Source organism: Aquarana catesbeiana, linkage group LG09 (genome assembly GCF_042186555.1).
Source record: "Aquarana catesbeiana isolate 2022-GZ linkage group LG09, ASM4218655v1, whole genome shotgun sequence".
Classification (NCBI taxonomy): Eukaryota; Metazoa; Chordata; class Amphibia; order Anura; family Ranidae; genus Aquarana; species Aquarana catesbeiana.
This window is the reverse complement of record NC_133332.1, coordinates 241,403,753-241,426,837: the sequence shown is the minus strand read 5'-3', so window position 1 is coordinate 241,426,837 and position 23,085 is coordinate 241,403,753. Positions and strand designations below refer to the sequence as shown.

General features: G+C 44.3%; 1 protein-coding gene across 2 annotated transcripts in view; it reads left to right on the top strand.

Annotated features, from left to right (window-relative positions):
• The first annotated feature begins 7,913 nt into the window (after positions 1 to 7,913).
• Positions 7,914 to 23,085, top strand: part of LOC141108439 (uncharacterized) — a 132,737-nt gene continuing 117,565 nt past the window's right edge. For both annotated transcript variants that reach the window (XM_073600045.1, XM_073600042.1), the window contains exon 1: positions 7,914 to 8,063. The gene's annotated coding sequence lies outside the window, so the exon portion shown is untranslated. The remainder of the gene's footprint in view (positions 8,064 to 23,085) is intronic.

Below are 23,085 nucleotides of genomic sequence, written 5' to 3'. Positions count from 1 at the left end.
GACTGTTCCACATGCGCCGAGACTGATGACACAGGCAGCCCCCCAGGTGAATTCCCCCTGGAGGCCGTAACACCACTCTGTCTTGTAGCCTGTACATTGGTCCGCGCTGATGACGATCCCTGCTGCCCTGACGTCCCTGCAACCGGGCCAGCCTGCGTCCTGCTCCGTCCACCATCTTGTGCATCCCCCCTCCTGCCAGGTGAGCTCCGCCCACCCACAGCGTTGTCCGATTTGCTTCTCCATGCCTCCCTTGCTCCAGCCTCAGATCTCCCCCTTCTGTCCACCCTCCCCCGCTCGTTGAGAGCTACGAGGGGGCAAGTCTGGTCTCCATATCCTGGCCCAGCGTTCCGGGAAGCGGCGCCATTGCGGCCCGTGGCCCCGCCCACTGAGCCCTGACCACGGCGTGTAACCCGCCCAGGCCCCGCTACCATCGCCTTGTGACTCCTCTTCGCCGGCGGAACTGATCGCTCCCCCCTAGGGCTCCTCTCCACCCGGCCTTGCCTGTCTTCGGGTCCCGGCGAGTAACGCGCCGGAGGCCGCGATCTCCGCGCACGCGCCGACGGCCCATCCTCCCTCACAGCCGCGCTGGTCTCCCCGCCTAGTAGCTCCGTGACCTGGCTGTGGAGCCAGTCTGGTCCTCTCACCTCTGCAGCCTGCCTCAAGCGCTCCAGGATCGCCTCCACTCCCGCCATTGTTGCTGAGGAGCAGTGAAATTCTGCCTCCTCGTGTCTCCTTCCAAGCACACTGCTCCGTTCTTGCTCCGCCCCCCTTTTATATGGCCACTCCTTCCTACTTTCTTGATCTCTCCTCCCACCTCTCCATGAAACTTTTAATCCCATGTGTCACTAGACACACTGTCATGCCCAGCCCTCCACTATTCCACTTCCTTTCATTATTCCGGGCCTCACTCACAGAAGGTTTTTCATCTTAATCTATAGAATGCATTAAGATAAAAAAGAAAACCTTCTGCCTTTACAACCACTTTAGGGGTATTCTCAACAAGCAGGGATGCAAATCACATTCCCGTACATGACCACAGGGGGAGCATTTACATTTGTACCCAAAATAGAATACTCAAAATATGAAACAGCAGGCATGTAAAAAAGGGAACGGCACAGTAAAAAAAAAATACTTTCTGTAAATGTTACAATGGAAACTAAAATATGCATTGTTTTCCTTTTTTCAGCCCAAAGTGTTTAAACATATTTAGGAAATCTAATTGTGCTACTGTTTGTGGGCATTGCGCAAACCACACTTGTTGTGTCAGCTATTTGTACACATTGTGAAACTGGGAGAAGTTTGAGCATTGGATTACAAAGACCTCAATAATCCCAAGAGATCTGGCAGATAACTTTAATTCCTTTTTTTAGTCTCTTAGTAGTCACTGCTGCACATCTGTAAAAATCCGACTCTCCACTATATAGTTCTAATAGTTCCAATAGTGCTGCCTTCCCTCTCTGGGATTATTGACGTTTTTAATATCTCTGTTTTTCTCTCCCTGTCAGAGCAGGGGTCGGTGTCAAGCTGTAAAGCAAACCATACATTAGTGTTCTTTCCTTCAACCACAGGTTAAAGAAAAGAAAATTGCTTGGTTCCCCCATCAACACACTCAATATTGATGGAGGAATCCCTCTCGCTGTCCTATTAACCCCTTCCCGCCGACCGTACGCAGATATGCGTACTCGGCTTTCTGGGGTTATACCAGGATGATGCCCGCAGCTGCAGGCATCATCCCGGTACCGTTGTTCACAGCGGGCGATCGGCTACCCGAGTATAACAACCGATGCGGCTAAAAGCCGCTCGGCTGTTATACCGGAGGAGCGGGAGGGGACGTCCCCCCCCCGCCGCCTCCCACCACTCTTACCAGGCCTCCCGTGTGATCGGGAGGCCCGGTGTCCAATCGTGTGCCTTTGGCGGCTGGGGGCGGGCTGGAACGAAGCTGTGGGCGGCTTCATTCCAGCCTTCTCGTTGTAAACGCGGAAGCGACGTCATGACGTCACTTCCCGTTTACTCGGCTGTCAATGGCGCCGAATTAAAAAAAAAATACAGTATTCAGAATCGCCGTTTATGGCGATCTGAATACTTTGAAGTGCAAAGGAGGGATGGGGGGTCTTTTAGACCCCCCATCCCTCCATAAAGAGTACCTGTCACGACCTATTACTGTCACAAGGGATGTTTACATTCCTTGTGACAGCAATAAAAGTAAAAAAAAAAAAAAAAATTTTTTTAAACACAATTTATAAATTATAAATAAATAAATAAAATTAAAAAAAAAATTTTTAAAGCGACCCCGTCCCCACGAGCTCGCGCAACAAAGAAAACGCATACGGAAGTCGCGCCCGCATATGTAAACGGTGTTCAAATCACACATGTGAGGTATCGCCACGATCGTCAGAGCGAGAGCAATAATTCTAGCCCTAGACCTCCTCTGTAACTCTAACCTGGTAACCGTAAAAAAAAATGTAAAGTGTCGCCTATGGAAATTCATAGGTACCGTAGTTTGTCACCATTCCACAAGTGCGTGCAATTATAAAGGGTGACATGTTTGGCATCTATTTACTCGGCGTAACATCATCTTTCACATTATACAAAAAAATTGGGGTAACTTTACTGTTTGGATTTTTTAAAATTCATGAAAGTGTCCCTTTTCCAAAAATTTGCGTTTAAAACACCGCTGCACAAATACCGTGTGATATAAACTATTGCAACAATCTCCATTTTATTCTCTAGATTCTCTGCTAAAAAAATATATATAATGTTTGGGAACTCTAAGTAATTTTCTAGCAAAAAATACGGATTTTAACTTGTAAACACCAAATTTCAAAAATAGGCTTATGCCGCGTACACACGAGCGGACTTTACGGCGGACTTTGCCCGGCAGACTGGATTTCGTCGGACAATTCGATGTGTGTGGGCTCCAGCGGACTTTGTTTTCTCAAAAGTTGGACGGACTTAGATTTTAAACTTGTTTAAAATTTATCCGTTGAAATCGAGTCCGGTCGAAAAGTCCGCTCGTCTGTATGCTAGTTCGACGGACAAAAAGGCACGCTAGGGCAGCTATTGGCTACTGGCTATGAACTTCCTTGTTTTAGTCCGGTCGTACGTCATCACGTACGAATTCGACGGACTTTGGTGGATTGTGTGTAGGCAAGTCCGTTCATTCACAAAGTCCGTCGGAAAGTACGTCGAAAAATCCGCCGGGCAAAGTCCGCCGTAAAGTCCGACCGTGTGTACGCGGCATTAGTCATGAAAAGGTTAAATTCTCACAGTGGGAGGTTTCTCAGCCATTAGAGCACAATGATCACTGATAGCAGTTATAGCCGCCGGCAGCGATCGCACGAAAAAAAAAACATCAGGCTGTCAGCAGTCGATGGATCGACTTCAGTACAACCAGCCTGCCCATAGACAGATGTTAATTTGGTCTGTTAGTGCTGAACCGGCTAAATTTCAACCCGTTTATGCCCCACCTAAGTTTTTCATGAAGGCTGTGATATCTCCTGCCTGGCAGTTATGATGTCCGGTAAGAGACAGGTTAGCCTCCATGGGGACCTTAAAGCAGAACTATAGGCACATTTTTTTTCTTCATTTTGAATAGAGAAAAGATTTTAAACTCCTGCCTTTTTTGCCATCTGTTTCTCATTGGGGAGATTTTCCTTCTACTCCTTTCCCATAGTTAAAACAGGAAGTGAGAGGAAATCCCTCCAAAGTTAGAGAATCCCTGGTTTTCACCAGAACTAGTGTCCCCATCGGAGGCTTTCCCAACTCCTGTTCTGGTGACAACCCAACATTTGGAATTTTCTTTCATTTTCACTCTCAGTGATAACAGTAAACAGGGTAAGTAGAGAGGATGAATCTCCCAAATGGGGGCACAGACAGCAATAAAAACCTGACAAGTGTTCTAATCCCTCTCCACTCTATCCAAAACTAAAAAAAAAAAAAAGTTATGCCTTTAGTGTTACTTTAAAATGTAAAGAAAGAGATGATTGGCACTCAGGATGACATAAAAAAAATTGTAATCTTTTATTGAAAAGACACATGTGAAAACAACTTACGCGTTTTGGACGTTAGTCATAGTCATGGCCATGACTATGGACTAACGTCCGAAACACATAGGTTGCTTTTTCAACATTGTACATGTCTTTTCAATAAATAATATTTTTTGGAGGTCATCCTGAGTGTTGACCATCCCTTTCCTTATTCCAGTACGTTGGAGACACCTCCAACAGCCTCCTCAATCAAAGTCAGTTAGCCAATCAGGAGAGAGAGGGGCGGGGCCGAACGGCAGCTCCGTGTCTGAATTGACACAAGGAGCTGTGACTCGGCTCGGATGCCCCCATACCAAGCTGCTTGCTGTGGGGCACTTGACAGGAACGGCAGCCTCGAGGTCTGAGCACCGGGTGGATCTGTTATGTGAGAAGGTTGTAGCGCCTATACACCTGTTTATACTTTAAAGTGTATCTATACCCAAAACCAAAAATGTCATATATATTGCAGCTTCCCATTCCTGAGGTGCCTGCATTCAATTTATATTTTCAAATCTTTTTCCTTTATATTCAGCTGGTGATTCTGCCTGTAACACACTTCCTGTCCTCAGAGGACAACGTTCATTCACACTTCTACTTTATTTCAGGTCAACAGAAACAACTCTCCTGTACTCCAAAACATTAAAGTGATTGTGAAGTCTTTTTTTTTTTTTTTTAATAACAAACATGTCATACTCACCTGCCCTGTGCAGTTGGTTTTGCACTGGGCAGCCCAGATCCTCCTCTTCCCGGGTCCCTCTTTGCAGCTCCTGGCTCCTCCTTCCTGTCGAGTGCCCCCACAGCAAGCAACTTGCTATGGGGGCATCCGAGCCGAGTCACAGCTCCTTGTGTCAATTCAGACACGGAGCTGCCATTCGGCCCCGCCCCTCTTTCTCCTGATTGGCTAACTGACTTTGATTGACAGCCGTGGGAACCAAAGGAGCCGCTCCTGTGTCTCAGACAATCAGGAGGAGAGTCCCGGATGGCCGAGGGACTTGTGGACATCGCTGGATAGAGATGGGGCTCAGGTAAGTATTAGGGGGTGCTGGGGAGGCTTTTTATCTTAATGCATAGAATGCTTTAAGATAAAAAAACTTCTGCCTTTACAACTCCTTTAGGGGGTTCGAGGTTCTGTAGCTGAGAACAAAGATAACTGATATCAGTCAGCACAGGGATTATTCAACTGACCATAGATGGATTGAAATTACTCCCGCTGAAATTTTGATCCACATATGGGCAGGCTGGTTGTATTGAAGTCCATCGCTCCCTGTGTTTTTTTCTTCATTCGATCGATGCCAGCAGCTATAGCTGCCGGCATTGATTATCGTATTTTGATGGTGGGGAAACCTCCTGCTGTCACTGTTATGCCCCGTACACACGATCGGACATTCCGACAACAAAATCCATGTTGGCTCAAACTTGTCTTGCATACACACGGTCACACAAATCTTGTCGGAAATTCCGAATGTCAAGAACGCGGTGACGTACAACACGTACGACGAACCGAGAAAAATGAAGTTCAATAGCCAGTGTGGCTCTTCTGCTTGATTCCGAGCATGCGTGGAACTTTGTGCGTCAGAATTGTGTACACACGATCGAAATTTCCGACAACGGATTTTGTTGTCGGAAAATTTGAGAACCAGCTCTCAAATTTTGTGTGATGGAAATTCCGATGGAAAATATATGATGGAGCCTATACACGGTCGGAATTTCCGACAACAAGGTCCTATCACACATTTTCCGTCAGAAAATCCTATCCTGTGTACAGGGCATTAGGATACAAAAGCTCCATGGGAGGGAATCCCCCATCAACACTGACTGTGTTGATGGGGGAATAAAGCAATTTTCTTTTCTTCCACCCATGGTTGCCGGAAAGAAAATTGCTTAGTGTATGACCTGCTTTAGTTTACAACATTTTTTTTCAAGATCGACTGGTTGTTTTTTTTTTTTTTAGTACCTTATCAACTAGATATAACAAAAAGTTTTCAATGGTATATTAACCTCTTTGCGCCAGCGCCTCCTGGCCCTTCTAGGGGTTTAGGATGCTGGGTGGCAGGGTTTAAGATCGCGTGCCCGCTGTGATTGGCTGTCACAGCAGTCACCATCATGTGATCTGAAAACGCAAATATGCGACCTCTCTGCACCAAGGACCAGGTGCCGAGAGGCTGCATATTTGGGTTAAATAGACCAAAAAGGACCACATAAGAGAAGTTCATTGTTTGGGTGTACATATACTTTAACCACTTCAGCTCCAGAAGATTTTACCCCCTTAATGACCAGGCCATTTTTTTTCAGCACTACCCCGGACCATTTGACTGGCCAAAGACCAGAGCACTTTTTGTGATTCTGCACTGCGTCGCTTTAACTGACAATTGCACGGTTGTGCAACATGGCTCCCAAACAAAATTGACGTCCTTTTTTCCTACAAATAGAGCTTTCTTTTGGTGGTATTTGATCACCTCTGTGGTTTTTATTTTTTACAAAAAGACCTCAGATCTCATATTTACACTAAAATGCAATAATAAAAAAAAAGTAATTTAAAAAAATTACATTGAAAAAAATGTGCCTTTAAGATGTATGGGCGGAAGTGACGTTTTGACGTCGCTTCTGCCCTGCAGTGTCATGGAGACGAGTGGGCGCCATCTCCACCTCACTTGTCTCCAGGCAGAACAAGGGCACAGACGCGATCGCCTCCGCCGCTACCGACGGCTCCGGTAAGCGGCGGAGGGCACCGGATCGCGGCGGAAGGGGGGGGCCCTCTCCCGCCACCGATAAAAGTGATCTCGCGGCCAATCCACCGCAGAGACCACTTTTATCTGAAAGCCGGCTGCCGCACGAAAACGGGGATACCGGGGTTATGACAGCTAGCTGCTGCCATAACAACGATATCCACCGCCAAACTTTGGACGTACATCGGCGTGCGGCGGTCGGCAAATGGTTAACTCAATGAGACTAAAGCCTCGTACACACGATCAGATTTTCAGACGAACGTTCGTCCGTTTTTTGTTGCATGCTGGTCTCATGTCAAAAGTGAAGGGGTTACTCACCATACGAAAATTCTCGTACAACAGAATTAAATGATTGAATAGTTTTGTATTTATTCTTTCATTTCTGAGCATGTGTAGTCTTGCTTTTACGATTTTTTTCGTACGAAAACCGTACTAATTAAACGAAAATCAGACACATCCGACAAAAATTTTATAGTCTGCACATCCAGCTTTTGTCGTACGAAAGATCGGAATCTAAAGCACCGTACTAACAATCTGAAAATCAGCAGATTTACCAAATTTTACTTCCGATTTTCATATTGTATGTACGGGGCTTAACACAAGCCATTGATTATGCCATTTTCTTTCCTTTAACCATGGGTTGAAAGAAAGAAAAATCGCTTGATTCCCCCATGAACAGTCAGTTCAGCAGGGACCGCATAAATTTCGATCCATCTATGGACTATCTTGTCTGATCTAATGATTGACTCCTGAACAGAACTGCTGGAAAATGTATGTTCGATTAGAGTATGCAGCCAATCAGCTGCAGCGCTGATCAGTGTATTTTGTCAGTAGAGAAGGAGGATTTCCCCGTACACCTCGAATGTGTGATTGGGCAATCTTTGCAGTTTTTTTGATCAGCCCACTAGCTGAAAAAAAAAAGAAAGGTGTATGGCGAATTTAAAACAACCAGTATAGGCACATTGCAATGCATGGGGGGCATTTGTTAAAAATTGATTGATGCAATTATTACTTGTGTTTCCTGCAGGTAGCAATGTAAAGCAATCATTCTAATCAGGAGTTACAGGCTTTTCTAGCTGGGACTTGGTTGTCACTTGCTAGTCAGCTACAAACCTTTTGATTGTGTATAATGGGAGGGACTGTGTAGGTGTGATAAGCTCGGATACACATATATAGTAGCTGCAGGGCGAGTGACTAAACTTCCTGCATCTCCTGAGTGTCAGAGAGCTCTGTGTGTACTTATTGAGTGATAGAGAGAGCGTACACCTCCAGCCGTCACCTAGTACCAGGAGCCTTTGTGGGACAATCGCAGGTAAGACGATGTGACTTATGGCATTTTCAAGGGACATACTATCATTATTTATCAATATGTATGTAATCATATCCACACCTCTACAGAAAATGAAATATTTTAATAAATGACATGGCATTGATCTCCATATTAGGCTCAAAAGAGACAGAAGAGGGACAGTGACCATTATCTGCCATTAGGGTTATGGAGCAGGATGTCAGCTGACATTGGAGTATACTGATCCCCGCTATACTAGCCGCAGTTTAATATATCTTGAGGCTGGGTTCACACTGGTGCGTTCACCGCATTCTATTTGCAATAGCTCTATGGAGCCGGTTCACATATCTCCGGTGCGATTTGCACAGGAACGCTGTGCGTCTTCTGGTCCGTTTCAGGTCCGAATTCAGCCAAAGATTCGGGCTATAATCAGACCTGAAACGGTGAATGAGGACGCATCGGACGCCTGCTGTGAGCCGCTACGTGCTCATATGTGAACCCAGCCTTAAAAAGATCTTTTTTTTTTTAATATGATTTCATGATTATAGGAGTGTATAACTACATTCTACTATCAAAGTAGATTTAAATGGACAGAGTATTTTAATATAGTTTTAATAAGATCTTTTTTTATATGTATTCATGTATTTAGGATTGTATATCTGCATTCTACTATTAGGGAACTTTCACACCGGTAAACTTCGAAACTGCCATGTAAAATGTTAATGGGGCATTTTTTGCTGCCCTTTTCTTCAACCCCGAAAGGATTTACCCACTTCCTGAACAAGCCATTTTTGGCGATATGGCACTGCGTTACATTAACTGACAATTGCGCGGTCGTGCAACACTGTACCCAAACAAAATTGACATCCTTTCTTTCCCACAAATAGAGCTTTCTTTTGGTGGTATTTGATCACCTCTGCTATTTTTAATTTTTGCGCTATAAACAAAGAAAAACCGTCAATTTTGAAAAAAAAACAAAACAATATTTTCTACTTTCTGCTATAATACATATCCAAAAAAAAATAATTTATTCATGAGTTTAGGCCAATATGTATTCTGCTACATATTTTTGATAAAAAAAAACAAAAAACGCAATAAGCGTATATTGAGTGGTTTGAGCAAAAGTCGTCTACAAAATAGGGGAAAGATTTAGGGACTTTTTAATTTTTTAAATTATTTTAACTGGTAATGGCGGCAATGTGCGATTTTTAGCAGGATTGCGACATTGCTGGCGGACAAATCTGACCCTAAGTGACACTTTTTGGTGACCGGTGACACCAATACAGTGATCAGTGCTATAAAAATGCACTGATCACTGTATAAATGGCACTGGCAGGGAAGGGGTTAACACTACTGGTGATCAAAGGGTTAAATGTTCCCTAGGGAGGTGCTTTCTAACTGTCAGGGGGATGGGCTCACTGGGAGTAGAGAGAGATCGCTGTTCATGATCACTAGGAACAGATGATCTCTCTCTCCTCCCCTGTCAGAATGAGGGATCCGCCTTGTTTACAAAGGTAGATCCCCGTTTTGCCTCTCTTTCCCACAACTGCAGGTGGCCAGGGGACATCGAGTCCGCCGGACCCGCAGGCGAGCTGCACAGTGGGCAGGCGCCCGCAAAAACCAGTGCATGAACCGACGTTCGCGCAGCCGAGCCAACTTGCCCTAGTATAACTGCGGCGGCTGGTTGGCAACTGGTTAAAGGATGTGTTTGGGCTGAAATCAGACCTGAAACGGTGAACGGGGACACGCCGGACCGCTGCTGTGAGCCGCTTCAGCATGCAGTGTGAACCCCTAAAGTAGATTTAAATTGACACATACAGTAACGTTGACCTACAGAAACTAATCATAAATAATCCTTTAGAATTTTATAATGATAGACTAATGTAAAGGATTAAAGCGGTAGCAAACCACTACAAAAAAAAAATCTTTCCCCTGTAAGATAAATGCATACCAGCACATTATGCAAGACTTACCTTAAAATGAAGCCCTCCAGCGCGTGCTGTCACCGCTGACAGGGCTTCCCTCTTCCCCTGACGTCACAGAGCCCCCGTTTACGACACAGGCTCTAAAAGTCTAGCAACGTATGGCGGACCTTCAGATCGCATGCGCCAGTGACATCACCGGCTGCATGGAGTGTGAATTTCACCTAAGCAGTGCACGTTTATTCACTGTACCTACAGGTAAGCCTTATTATAGGCTTTCCTGTAGCTACAAGTCAAAAAATTCTAGGCACAAAAACCTCTCATTTAAATATATTCCTCAATAGCCACAAAAGATATCAATCTTATCTGCATGCTTCAAACGCCCTTAAAAAAACTTAATATTACCCTGTAAAAGTAGTAGTTATGTCACTGTCTCTCATATAATCTTTAGTGCTTTCAATAGTGAATATTCATTCCACTTATTCACCTGTAAAAACACCCTTCGCCAGTTGTGCTCTCACATTATATTTATGACCCATGCCTGTAATGTAAGGTCATAAAATAGCTTGTGTCCCTTTAAATGGGATATTTTATCATCCTTTATTCCTTTTCCACTGCAGGAGGTATCTGGTCCTTTTAATCGCAATCCTCTCACCCCAGTAGGCATTCTTACTTCGCCATTCCTCCAGGATATTGAGGGATTACCACAAAAACTCCATAGTGCTTTACCTTCTGAAACCATGTATCCATGCCCTCTTTACATACATTACACTCACATTCCATTGAGTATAGGCTTGTTACCGGCCTCACAATGTTATAGTGTGACCCGGAAAAGAGAGAATAGACAGAGGGTCAGCATGACTAAGGGAGGAACAGGTCAGAGAAGGGTTAAGAACTTTGCAATTTAGTGTGGTAGGAGCGTGGTAGGAGATACCATGGACCCATTTAGCTATCTATAAGGAGGTAATTCTTCCCAATGACCTGATTGGAGGCTGGGGTCAGATGGACAGGGTGGAGCCACAAGGGTGGTCCAGTGCAAGGGTTGATGTGTAGTCATTTCGGAAAGTTCAGTAGACGAGAAGACTTTCCCTCCCTCCCGCCCTGTAATTGTGGTTTATGCTATACTCTGGGTTGGGGGCAGTTTTTGTGTTACACATTTTTGTTTAAAAAAATAAAAAATTTTGAGCATTTGCCACTTTTTTCACAGCAGCTTCAGGTCAGGAGGTTTTTGGGGGGTCAGTGATTAACCATATTGTTAAAGAATTGAGGATCCATCTAGGGCAGTGGTTCTCAACCCTGTCCTCAAGTACCCCCAACAGGCCATGTTTTGGGAATTTCTCTTAGATAAAATAGCTGTCCAAAATACCAAGCCATTGACTGATTTAAAACCTGCAAACATGGTCTGTTGGGGGTACTTGAGGACAGGGTTGAGAACCACTGATCTAGGGTATGGCGCTTCCACCTGGTAGGTTGTTGGTGGTTCTCTCAGGAGCTAGGTCCCCTGGGACAAAGTCTAAAATGTGTAAGTCACAACGACTTTGAGCCAAATGGGGCGTGGCTAAGGACATGGCTGATTATAGTCATAAAGTGAGCCTTGAGGACACCCAAAGACCCTCTCCTGTTTGCATTGTTGAATCTGCATTGTTGAAATTTTTCTATTTCTGTTATTTATTCATTTGTTAAAAAAATGGCTGCTGTAGCTGTTTAAAGCCACGTCACCCAGTTTTGTGTCTTTATTATAAGTTTGAGGACCAAAGGTTGACGGATCCTCTAGTCATGCCTGTATTCGGCTAATTCCAGACACCGCACATCTGGGTTCCGTAGAACGCGCTTACATAATCCATAATCTCCTACCCGACATGCCTCATCACCAGGACACGTGAATTCCTCAGGGGACGAGGCACGTTGGGTGGAGCTATTGGGTGACATCAGCACGTTGTACAGAACCCAGAAGTATGGTATCTGGAACTAGCCAAATACCGGCAATAATGTTGTGAGGCTGATAACAAGCAGTGCACTTACGTACATTGGATTGTGAGAGTAATGTATGTAAAGAGGGCGTGAATAAATGGTTTTGAGAAAGTAAAATCCTATGGAGTTCTCTTGTTTTGTGATAATCCCTTAATATCCTGGAGGAATGGAGAAGTAAGAATGCCTGCTGGGGGAAAGAGGATTGCATTTAAAAGGACCAGATATATCCTACAGTGGAAAAGGAAAAAGGAGTTGGAGGATAAAGGATCTAATTTAAAGGGTCACAAGCTATTTTATGACTTACATTACATGTGTAAGTCATAAATATAGGGTGAGATTACAACTGGTGGAGGGTGTAGTACATCACTGCTTTGTTAGAAATTACCATGATTTTTTTTTTTTTTTTTTTACTGCAGTAAAGTTCAACTTTACATACAGGGTTTCTCAACTAGGGTTCCTTAAGCGGTTACTTGGGGTTGCTTGAGCAATTACCAATCTCTCAGATAAGTTCCCACTGATACCATGGACCCATTTAGCTATCTATAAGGAGGTAATTCTTCCCAATGACCACAAGTGTAAGGAGCATTCTTCCCACTCATTATCATACTAATGTATCATAGGTTGTAGATATTGAAAATTTTATCTGGGCTTCCCTGAGACCGGAAAGTGATTTCAAGGGTTCCTCTGTGTTGAGAAGGTTGAGAAAGACAGACCTAATAGTTATAGGAAGCATGCACCAAGACATATACAGGGGATTCCATTGCTGACCTTCCTCTGACAATGCTAGTTGCCTGGCTGTTTTTTACTTTACGAGTCCCTGACCTAAAAAAGCATGTAGATCATGAAAAGGTCAGAACTCCAGATGTAGAGACCTATTCCAAATTACTAGATCAGAATGACAATCAGGGAACTAGTATTGTTTTATCAGCTATAGTGAGCTCTACACTTCCTCAGTACAGCTTTCCTTTCATTTTTGGATAGAGTGGGGAAGGGCTAGACTCTGTCAGGTATTTATTGGTGTCTGTGTCCTCATTGGGGGGGGATTCACCGCTGATATTTTTACTGGCCATGGCCATCTGTAGAGAAAGTGAGGGCAAATCCTAAATTTTAGAGCTGTCCCCAGAACAAGGAGGGAGGAACTTTTTCAATGGGGACACAAGGTCCAGGGAGAAGGGGGGAGAGGAGAATTCTCCTTATTTTGGGACAGGGAGTGAGGGGAAATTTCCTCAATAGTACGTAGACCAAAAAAAGTAATCTGTAGACATGTGCACTGCGGAAAAATTTGTTCATTTTCATTTCAATTCATTTGTTCTTTTTCAGAAATTTGAAAAGTCTAAAAATTAGTAAATTTGTAAATTCGAAAATTCTGAATTCGAAATTTTGTAAATTCAAAAATTCAGAATTTGTAAATTTGAAAATTCTACAATAGGAAAAGGAAAATCAGAAAATTAGAAAGAACGAAAATCCAAAAATTCAAAATGATAACTAACTAATAATAACTATTAAATTATAGGTATTGGAATTTCCTTTCAAATTCGGCTGTTAGTGAATGTAGCGAATACAAATTTATCCGAAGTTATGAATTATCCGTAATAACGAATGACGTATCTAAATACCGTATTTATCGGAGTATAACACGCACAGGCGTATAACACACACCCCAATTTTAGGAGGGAAGTTTAAGGAAAAAAGACTTACATTTTAAATAAAGAACTTTGAAGCAAAATTAGGGTCACAGCTCATCAATGCACCCTGCTCAGTGCCCATCTGCAGCCTCTAAATTCACCAACAAGGCAGCCTGTTCAGTGCCCATCTGCAGCTTATAAATTCACCAACAATGCAGGCTGTTCAGTGCCCATCTGCAGCCTCACCTTTCTCATTATTGCAGCCTTGCCAGTGTTGGATTATCCCTGCTGTCTCCGAGGGAAGAGGAGGAGCGAGCACCACTGAATTTCACAGAGCCGATATCTCCTGTGTACCCGGCGCTCCGTCACTCACAGCCACGCCTCCTGGCCCTGCGCATATGATAGACAGAACAGTGGCGCAATGAGAAGCCAGGAGGCGTGGCTGTGCGTGACGGAGCACTGGGTACACAGGAGATCGCGGCTCTATGTAATTCAGCAGCGCTCGATCCTCCTACCTCGGAGACAGGAGGGATTGGCGTATAACACGCACCCACGATTTCCCCCTGATTTTAAGGGGAAAAAAATGCATGTTATACGCCGATAAATACGGTAATAATAATACGGTTTTATTATTATTTATTATTATTAATTAATTTGTTACATTTCACTCATTTAGATACGTCATTCGTTATTACGGATAATTCATAACTTCGGATAAATTTGTATTCTCTACATTCACTAACAGCCAAATTTGAAAGGAAATTCCAATACCTATAATTTAATAGTTAGTAATAGTTACGTTATTATTAGTTATTATTTCAGATTTTTGAATTTTCGGGTTTTTGAATTTTCGAATTTCTGTAAAAATTTAGAAATTTGAATATTTCTGAATTAACTAATTTGTCTAAATTCGTTAAAAAACGAATTTGGAACTAAACGAATTGCACATGTCTAGTAATCTGGCAGAGGTTTTAACCTTTCTCAATTCTATACAAAACTAAAAGCAAAGGTTTGGCTTTATATATACTATATAATTAACTCTAAATAAAATCCTTTACCTGTTTTTTTCAGCAAAAGACCGATGTGAGCTTTTAGTCTGAAAATGCGACCGTGTGTATGCTCCATCGGACTTTTGCTGGCGGAATTCCAGCCAGCAAAAGATTGAGAGCAGGTTCTCAATTTTTCGGTCGGGAAAAGTTCCTATCCGAAAATGCGATCGTCTGTACAAATTCCGACGCGCAAAATTCCTACGCATGCTCGGGAACAATTCAACGCATGCTCGGAAGCATTGAACTTCATTTTCTCGGCTCGTCGTAGTGTTGTACGTCACCGCGTTCTTGACAGCCGAAAGTTCAGAGAACTTTTGTGTGACCCTGTGTATGCAAGGCAAGCTTGAGTGGAATTCCGTCGGAAAAACCATCCAAGTTTTTTCCGACGGAAAATCCGCTCGTGTGTACAGGGCATTATGCATGAAAAGACTCTAAAGGATTCTGAAAAATAGTTCTAATGTTACCTGCATTGGTATAGAGAAACTATAGACACCAAACTCTGTACCTATACAAGCATTGCATAGACACCTGTTAATAACTTTAGTCTGCCATGCTTATTCTTTACCCAACCACCTTGTGGTTTATTACTTGCTCCAAAATAAACAAATAAAATATGGTAATAAAAACTGCAAAATGTTAGGCTTTGTTTACACTTGCAGTTGCTGGGCAGTAAAATTGAGCTGCGTTTTTAGCGCGCCCGACTGCCAACCCTTTAAGCTGCAAGGGCAAAAATGAAATGAATGGGACCTGCAATAGGCACATTGCGGTGCTTGGCTGTGCCACCCACTCACAGTACATCTACTGGCAAGGGGTTAAAGTGCCAATGAGCACTCCCATTAGAATCCATGTTCAATATTTGCAAACTGGAACTGAATAGTACTTGTTTGCTCTGCAACTGCTTTGTCAAACCTTGCTCTTATGCAAGCTGAAGTCCATGTGAAACAGGCCTAATATGATGACAGCCGACACCGGCAGCTGTCACAATACTCAAACAGTGCCAGCATTTGATTGGATGCAGGTGCAATTTGGGTGAGAAATTTACTTTTTTTTTTTTAACCGCATAGTGCCGACAGGTTTACCCATATAAAAAATTTAATCCGCTTTTGCAAAATTCAGTCTTAGCTAGCTTTAAGCCTGGTTCACACCCATGCGTTTTTTCGTTCATTTTACGTTTTGCAGAAACGCACTACAGTCCATTTAACATGGTTCCTATGGGACACGTTCACATCTATGTGTTTTCAGCCGCTGTGTTTTTAGAAAGGGCCAGGGACTTTTTCCCCACAGCAGAGTGCGTTTTTGGTGAAATAGACTTCAATGGAACTGCACCAAAAAACGCAAGTGTTGTGGTTTTATGCTTTTGTTTGTGTTTTTGGCCAGTATGAAAGTATTGAGTGCAACTTTGATGTGACTTTACACTCTCTGGCACTCAAGTCGCATCAAAGTAGTGCAGGAACCTTTTCAAAGTCCGACTTTGAGTGCCATAGAGTATAAAGTCGCATTCAATACTTTCCTGTTGGAAAAAAACCTGCAAAAGTTATGTTCAATAAAGCAAAAACTCAATCGCAACAAGCATAGGTGGGAACCAGAGGTTGGTCCACACTAAAATACAAGTTCTCACCAATCAGAGTTCCTCTGACTGGTGCAGGAGGTTTACTATTGTTACTACCCAGATCAGTACAAAGCCATGGGCAGAAAGAAAATGAAAACCTGGATATTTTATTTAGCTGCCTGGCACATCTCGATCCACGTTTTATGGGTGCAGAGGGTAGGAGGGTGCGTATATTCTGTTCTAATGCTAGGTTTACACCTTAGCAATTCGGCATGCCTGCGTTTCTGCAAAAAAAGGTGCATGCACCTTTTTAAAAATGCGGCCTGCAGGGAAATCACTTGATCTTTTTGACCATGCGATTTCCTTGCGGTTCCCACACATGCACTGCAAGTTTACACGCATGGGGGTGCCTTTCAGAATGAACGGCAGCCCCGAGCAATTCCGCAGAGCTGTGCATTTTCACTGCGGGTGTTGGAATCGCTGCGATTCTCACAGCCACACGCACAGATGTGAACCGAGGGTTAAGGTGTGCTGTGAACTTTACTGGCTCCACATACCTGACTTGTATGGATTACTGAATACGGCTGGAGAAGTCTTGTTTGTGGCTGAGTTTTGTGTTCTCTCACTGATCCGTAAAGTCTCAAGGGGGGGGGCATCTATGCAGATCCGCCAGCGGCTGAAGTCAGATTGGTTGTTCCAGCCAGCTGTCATTGGTGCACCTGCACAGACCACACGCTTGATTACTTTTCCATACAGTCACATTGCATGTTCTGGCCAGAAAAATGACCACAATCCACACACAACTCTTCTGAGCGAGAATAATAACATTGAATTATTGTACAGGGCTTGTCTAGGAGCTAGAGTGACATGTAATGGGACACTGTAGTGATTCTGGGCCAAATTATTTTATTTATTTAAAGCCACACTCCTGCAATTTTTTTTCTGTTTTGGATCACATTGATAATTCTATCAATCTTTTATTGTTCTCTTCAACATTATTGGGGGGGGGGGGGGTTTCTTCTCACTTCCTGACCCAGTGACACCAGGGTAATAAATAAAAGGGTTCAGGTGTCACTGGGATAGCAAAACACAGAGACAAATAAACAGGATCGAACCCTTCCCCACTCTAATAAACATACATGCTTTGGTGCTGTCTTAGCCACTAGTAGAAAGCTATCCCATTACTTGCTTATTTGTGACACCCACCGGCAGGGGCGTTACTAGGTCTACAAAAGATCTGGGGCTATAGCCCATAGCAGCGTAGTAAAGAAAGTCATATGCTTGGGTAGGCATACACATGTATATACAGTAGTATACATGTGTGTGTAAAACACAGAGAAGAGTAACCTAGCGCCAGTGGTAGGTCACCCAGAGAATGTAACAAACATATAAAATAGATGTATAGCCTGTACCATCCATTCAAAAATTATTAATGCATATACAGGGATGAAACAGGAAACTAGAAACTACAATAAACATAATAGTAATATCCCGTGCTGCTAGACAAACTGTAATTGGTGAAAACAGATCATACCAGGAAGCAACATATAAAATGTCCAGCGCTCAGGCTATTGTTGGAAAACAAAATACAACAAGTATAAAAGGTATCAAAGTTTATGGTTTTTAATGAACCAATAATGAGCCAGTGGTTAGCAATAGTCCAAAGTAACAATATTTACTGCAAAAGAACCAGGTTCAGAGGCTCTGTTTAAAAACAAAAAAGCACACGATAAAAACTATTCAAAAATTACAGACTCTTGGTGATGTTGTAAGTGATCAAATAGACATCAAAAAGGTGACAGAGGCATCAAACAGCAGGAGGTTACCACCGGAGATCCATCTAATGAAAGTATACGGAGACTGCTGTGTAAAGTGTGAAAGCAAACATATGGGCTCAAAGCAGGTGAATGGAGGCAAGGTGGTGGAGATATGTCAAAGTACTCACAGGCAGGTAAGAGGGCTCAGAGCTGCCTCATATGGTGAAGACCTTGGCGCCATGAGGAATAACCGGGCTGAAATAGAAGTGAAGTGGCCGCCGTGTGGAGATGTGTAGCTCCGCCGTGCGGAGAACAGCCTGGCCGGAGCTGTGTGTCGATGGAGGATGACGTCAGCACAGGGGAGCCGCTGTAGCGTCTGAGAAGTAAAACGGAACCGCTGCTAGGCTGGGACGTGTCTCCACAGAGGTGAAGTCTCATCAGTGAGACCTGGTGACACTGCGCTGAGGTCGGAACTGACACTGAGAGGCCCTCTGACGGGGGAATTGGTGGCGGCAGGCTGATGGAGCTCACATCAGCCTGACCTGCCTGGGGAGATGGCCAACAGTCATATGAAAAAATGGATATTGCAAAAAAAGATGGGGTAGTGAAGATGGTGGATTTGCAGGAAATGCTTGCTGGTGAAAAAAGCGGCTTCACAAACAAAAAAAAAAAATGTGAATGGATGAAAAATCGCAGTGAAGAACTCAAGCTGGGGCCTCTGCCATGTAGGGGGGGGGAGAGAGGTTGCCTTGACGACGCGTTTCGCGCATGAGCGCTCATGCGCGAAACGCGTCGTCAAGGCAACCTCTCCCCCCCCCCTACATGGCAGAGGCCCCAGCTTGAGTTCTTCACTGCGATTTTTCATCCATTCACATTTTTTTTTTTTTTTTTTTTGTTTGTGAAGCCACTTTTTTCACCAGCAAGCATTTCCTGCAAATCCACCATCTTCACTACCCCATCTTTTTTTTACCCATTGCAATATCCATTTTTTCATATGACTGTTGGCCATCTCCCCAGGCAGGTCAGGCTGATGTGAGCTCCATCAGCCTGCCGCCACCAATTCCCCCGTCAGAGGGCCTCTCAGTGTCAGTTCCGACCTCAGCGCAGTGTCACCAGGTCTCACTGATGAGACTTCACCTCTGTGGAGACACGTCCCAGCCTAGCAGCGGTTCCGTTTTACTTCTCAGACGCTACAGCGGCTCCCCTGTGCTGACGTCATCCTCCATCGACACACAGCTCCGGCCAGGCTGTTCTCCGCACGGCGGAGCTACACATCTCCACACGGCGGCCACTTCACTTCTATTTCAGCCCGGTTATTCCTCATGGCGCCAAGGTCTTCACCATATGAGGCAGCTCTGAGCCCTCTTACCTGCCTGTGAGTACTTTGACATATCTCCACCACCTTGCCTCCATTCACCTGCTTTGAGCCCATATGTTTGCTTTCACACTTTACACAGCAGTCTCCGTATACTTTCATTAGATGGATCTCCGGTGGTAACCTCCTGCTGTTTGATGCCTCTGTCACCTTTTTGATGTCTATTTGATCACTTACAACATCACCAAGAGTCTGTAATTTTTGAATAGTTTTTATCGTGTGCTTTTTTGTTTTTAAACAGAGCCTCTGAACCTGGTTCTTTTGCAGTAAATATTGTTACTTTGGACTATTGCTAACCACTGGCTCATTATTGGTTCATTAAAAACCATAAACTTTGATACCTTTTATACTTGTTGTATTTTGTTTTCCAACAATAGCCTGAGCGCTGGACATTTTATATGTTGCTTCCTTACATGTGTGTGTATATGTCCCCAGAGAGCCCCCCACTTACATCAGGGTCCCCAGAGAGCCCCCCACTTACATCAGGGTCCCCAGAGAGACCCCCTTGCATCAGGGTCCCCAGAGAGCCCCCCTTATGTCAGGGTCTCCAGAGAGCCCCTCCTTACATCAGAGTCCCCAGAGAGCCTCTGCCTCGCCTCAGGGTCCCCAGAGAGCCCCCCACTTACATTAGGGTCCCCAGAGAGCCCCCCACTTACATTGGGGACCCCAGAGAGCCTCCCCCTTAAATCAGGGTCCCCAGAGAGCCTCCCTTTTGCATCAGGGTCCCCAGAGAGCCTTCACCCTGCATCAGGGTCCCCAGAGAGCCCCCCACTTACATCAGGGTCCCCAAAAAGCCTCCCCTCCCCTTGGGGACCCCTGCAGAGACTCAGGGCTATGGGCCCCAGATTCGGGGCTATAGCTCCAAAAGCCACCCCCTAGCGACGCCACTGCCCACCGGGCACCGGGGCAGGAAGTGAGAATAAGGCTAGGTGCACACAGGTGTTTTTTTGCTAGCTCTACTAAAAATTACCAGTGATTAAAAACTGGAGATCACTATGCATTGTGCTGATTATTAACAATTTGGTGCTTCATCATGCCACAATCTATTTTTTTTCCATGCTTGATGATCGCCAGCAATCAATCGTGGCTGATGAATGATGTACCCATAATTTCCGTATGCGTCTAGTCTAAATCTCCCAATGGGGAGACACAGGCAAAAAAAAAAAACTGGCAGAGGATCTTACACATTGTTTCCCAACCAGGGCCCTGTGGCACCCAGGAGTGCCATCTGGGTTCCCCCCGGGGTGCCACAAGCATGGGACCCATCAAGAGTTGGCATGGTATGGGTGGGCTTGTTGCCCGCACCATAACAACCAATGACACTCTAGGGCAGTGATGGCGAACCTTGGCACCCCAGATGTTTTGGAACTACATTTACCATGAAGCTCATGCACTCTGCAGTGTAGTTGAGCATCGTGGGAAATGTAGTTCCAAAACATCTGGGGTGCCAAGGTTCTTCATCACTGCTCTAGGGCCAGGATGCATGGCATCCTTCATTGCTACGGTGACTGTGGCCAACTCATCCGCACTTTTGCAAGGCATGACTCTGATCCAGGGCAGGTGGCATGCAGGCATATATACCCAATGTGCGGCGCTGTATAAACCTTGTGAGCTGCCAAAACTAAAAACTCAAAAAACAAAAAAATCCAAAAACCTGCAAAAAATAATAAAAAATACTATGAAATAGCTGCCAACGCTCACCACTTACTCAAAATGTGACAATGTAAACATATATACCCAATGTGCGCCGCTAAGAATTATGCAATATACTAAAACTCTAAAAATGATCATATAAAATAAATAAACAGATGATAGGATAATTAAGTAAAATACCCCCAATTCTAGTGCAAGTGCTCATTAGCAGATGAAAAAAAGTGCAAGTTCTCAGTGTGTATATGCACAGTCCTTAATATTGATAAGCAAGAAAAAGTCCATAAACGTATCAAAGAAAAAAGGTGAATCAAATGGTGCCTTCATGCAATGTGCACTCTCCCCCTTCAGGTATGCCCTCACCTTAAGGGCTTTAAAAACAAGCCTGTAGTCCTCCTGGTAGGAACGCTGATCAATAAAGCCACAACTTTCGTCTGGTATTTTCAAAGATCACCTCATATACATATAGGAAAAGAATGCCTCAATCAATAAATGAAGATAGAGGCTGGTACCATCATCCTTATATTAACAGTGATGAAGTATGGGGGAGGTTTGTCAGGGGCTACTCCAAAAAATGCCCCATGACAAAGAAATTTTATGGACTATCTCGGTACCCAGAGATTGCACAAATGAATATAAAAATTATATTTTATTGTAGAAAAACAACTTATTACACATTAATACGAATCACATATAAAAACATAATTGCATACAGAGACAGGATAATGCAAACTTTAAACAGCGAGAACCCCACAAATTGGTGGCACTCCGAAGATGTAGGTCTAAAATGTAATCCTCCACCAGTGGAGGCTGGTGCTCAAAATTTTTGGGGGGGCGCAAACAAACTGAAAAATACTGAAACCCCCCCCCCATTAATTGCAGCCTCACTGTGCCCATCAAATGCAGCCATTGTGCCCATCAAATGCAGCCACTTGTGCCCATCATATGCAGCCAGTTGCCCATCAAATTCAGCCACTTGTGCCCATCAAATTCCGCCACTTGTGCCCACCAAATGCAGCCACCTGTGCCCATCAAATGCAGCCACTGTGTCCACCGATTCCCCACCCCCACTTGCGGGGTTTGCGGCTCCGGCTGCATCCCCTCCCCCGCGTGCTGATTGTGGCAATGGCAGGGGGTGTGCCAGAGCTGCGATCTGCGCAGGGGATGGGGGGCAATGCAGCCAAGGGGACTTACCTCTCAGAGCGTTGGCAACCTCCGCTCCAGCTCGAGTCTCCTTGCTACTCTTCCTAAGCGCCAGGCATCCAATAGCGAAAATTAATTTGGTATGGTCACACAATTGGGTGGGATCAGGGACACTCTCTGCACCCCGAGCCCACCCTATTTTGAAGCCTAATGGAGCCTTTGATTCTAATCAGGTGCTTCAAAAAATGCCACCCCCTCCCACCCCCGCCATAGGAATCCATGGGTCCGGCTTCCTGAAAGGGGCCGGGCGCATGGATGGGGGGGGCGGCTCCCACAGTGCACGGGCCGCCACTGTTCTCTACATGTTTCGCGAAAAATTTTGCTTCTTCAGGAGGGATTGACCTTATACATCTAAGGGAAGATACAGTCTTCTAGTTAATTTAATCACAAGGTATTTCAAGGGGGAGTGAAAAAAAGGGGAAATACACAATTATACATTAAATGACAACAATACTTGGAGTAAATTTATGTAGGCGAGCTTGGCTTACTGATAAAAACCCAATCAGGGTTACAGGCGGCAATGTGTGAGGCACCCAAAATAGGGTAATCCCCCCGCGGCAAACACGGGAGGCACTGGAAAGGTGCAATAGCTGAAAAATATTTGTATTGATGTTATATAGCATGGCTAGGATTAGTGAGTCCATTGACACACAGGTGAGGGCGAGGGGAGTGGTGAAACCCTTCACTGCCAGTGTCATTTACACAGTAATCAGTGCATTTTTATAGCACTGATTGCTGTATAAATAACAATGGTCCCAATGGTTATTATAGCAAAAAGTAAAAAATAATGCGTTTTTTTTTCCAAATTGTCGCTATTTTTGTTTATAGCGCAAAAAAATAAAAACCGCAGAGGTGATCAAATACCACCAAAAGAAAGCTCTATTTGTGGGAAAAAAAGGACGTCAATTTTGTTTGGGTGCAACGTCGCACCATTGCACAATTATC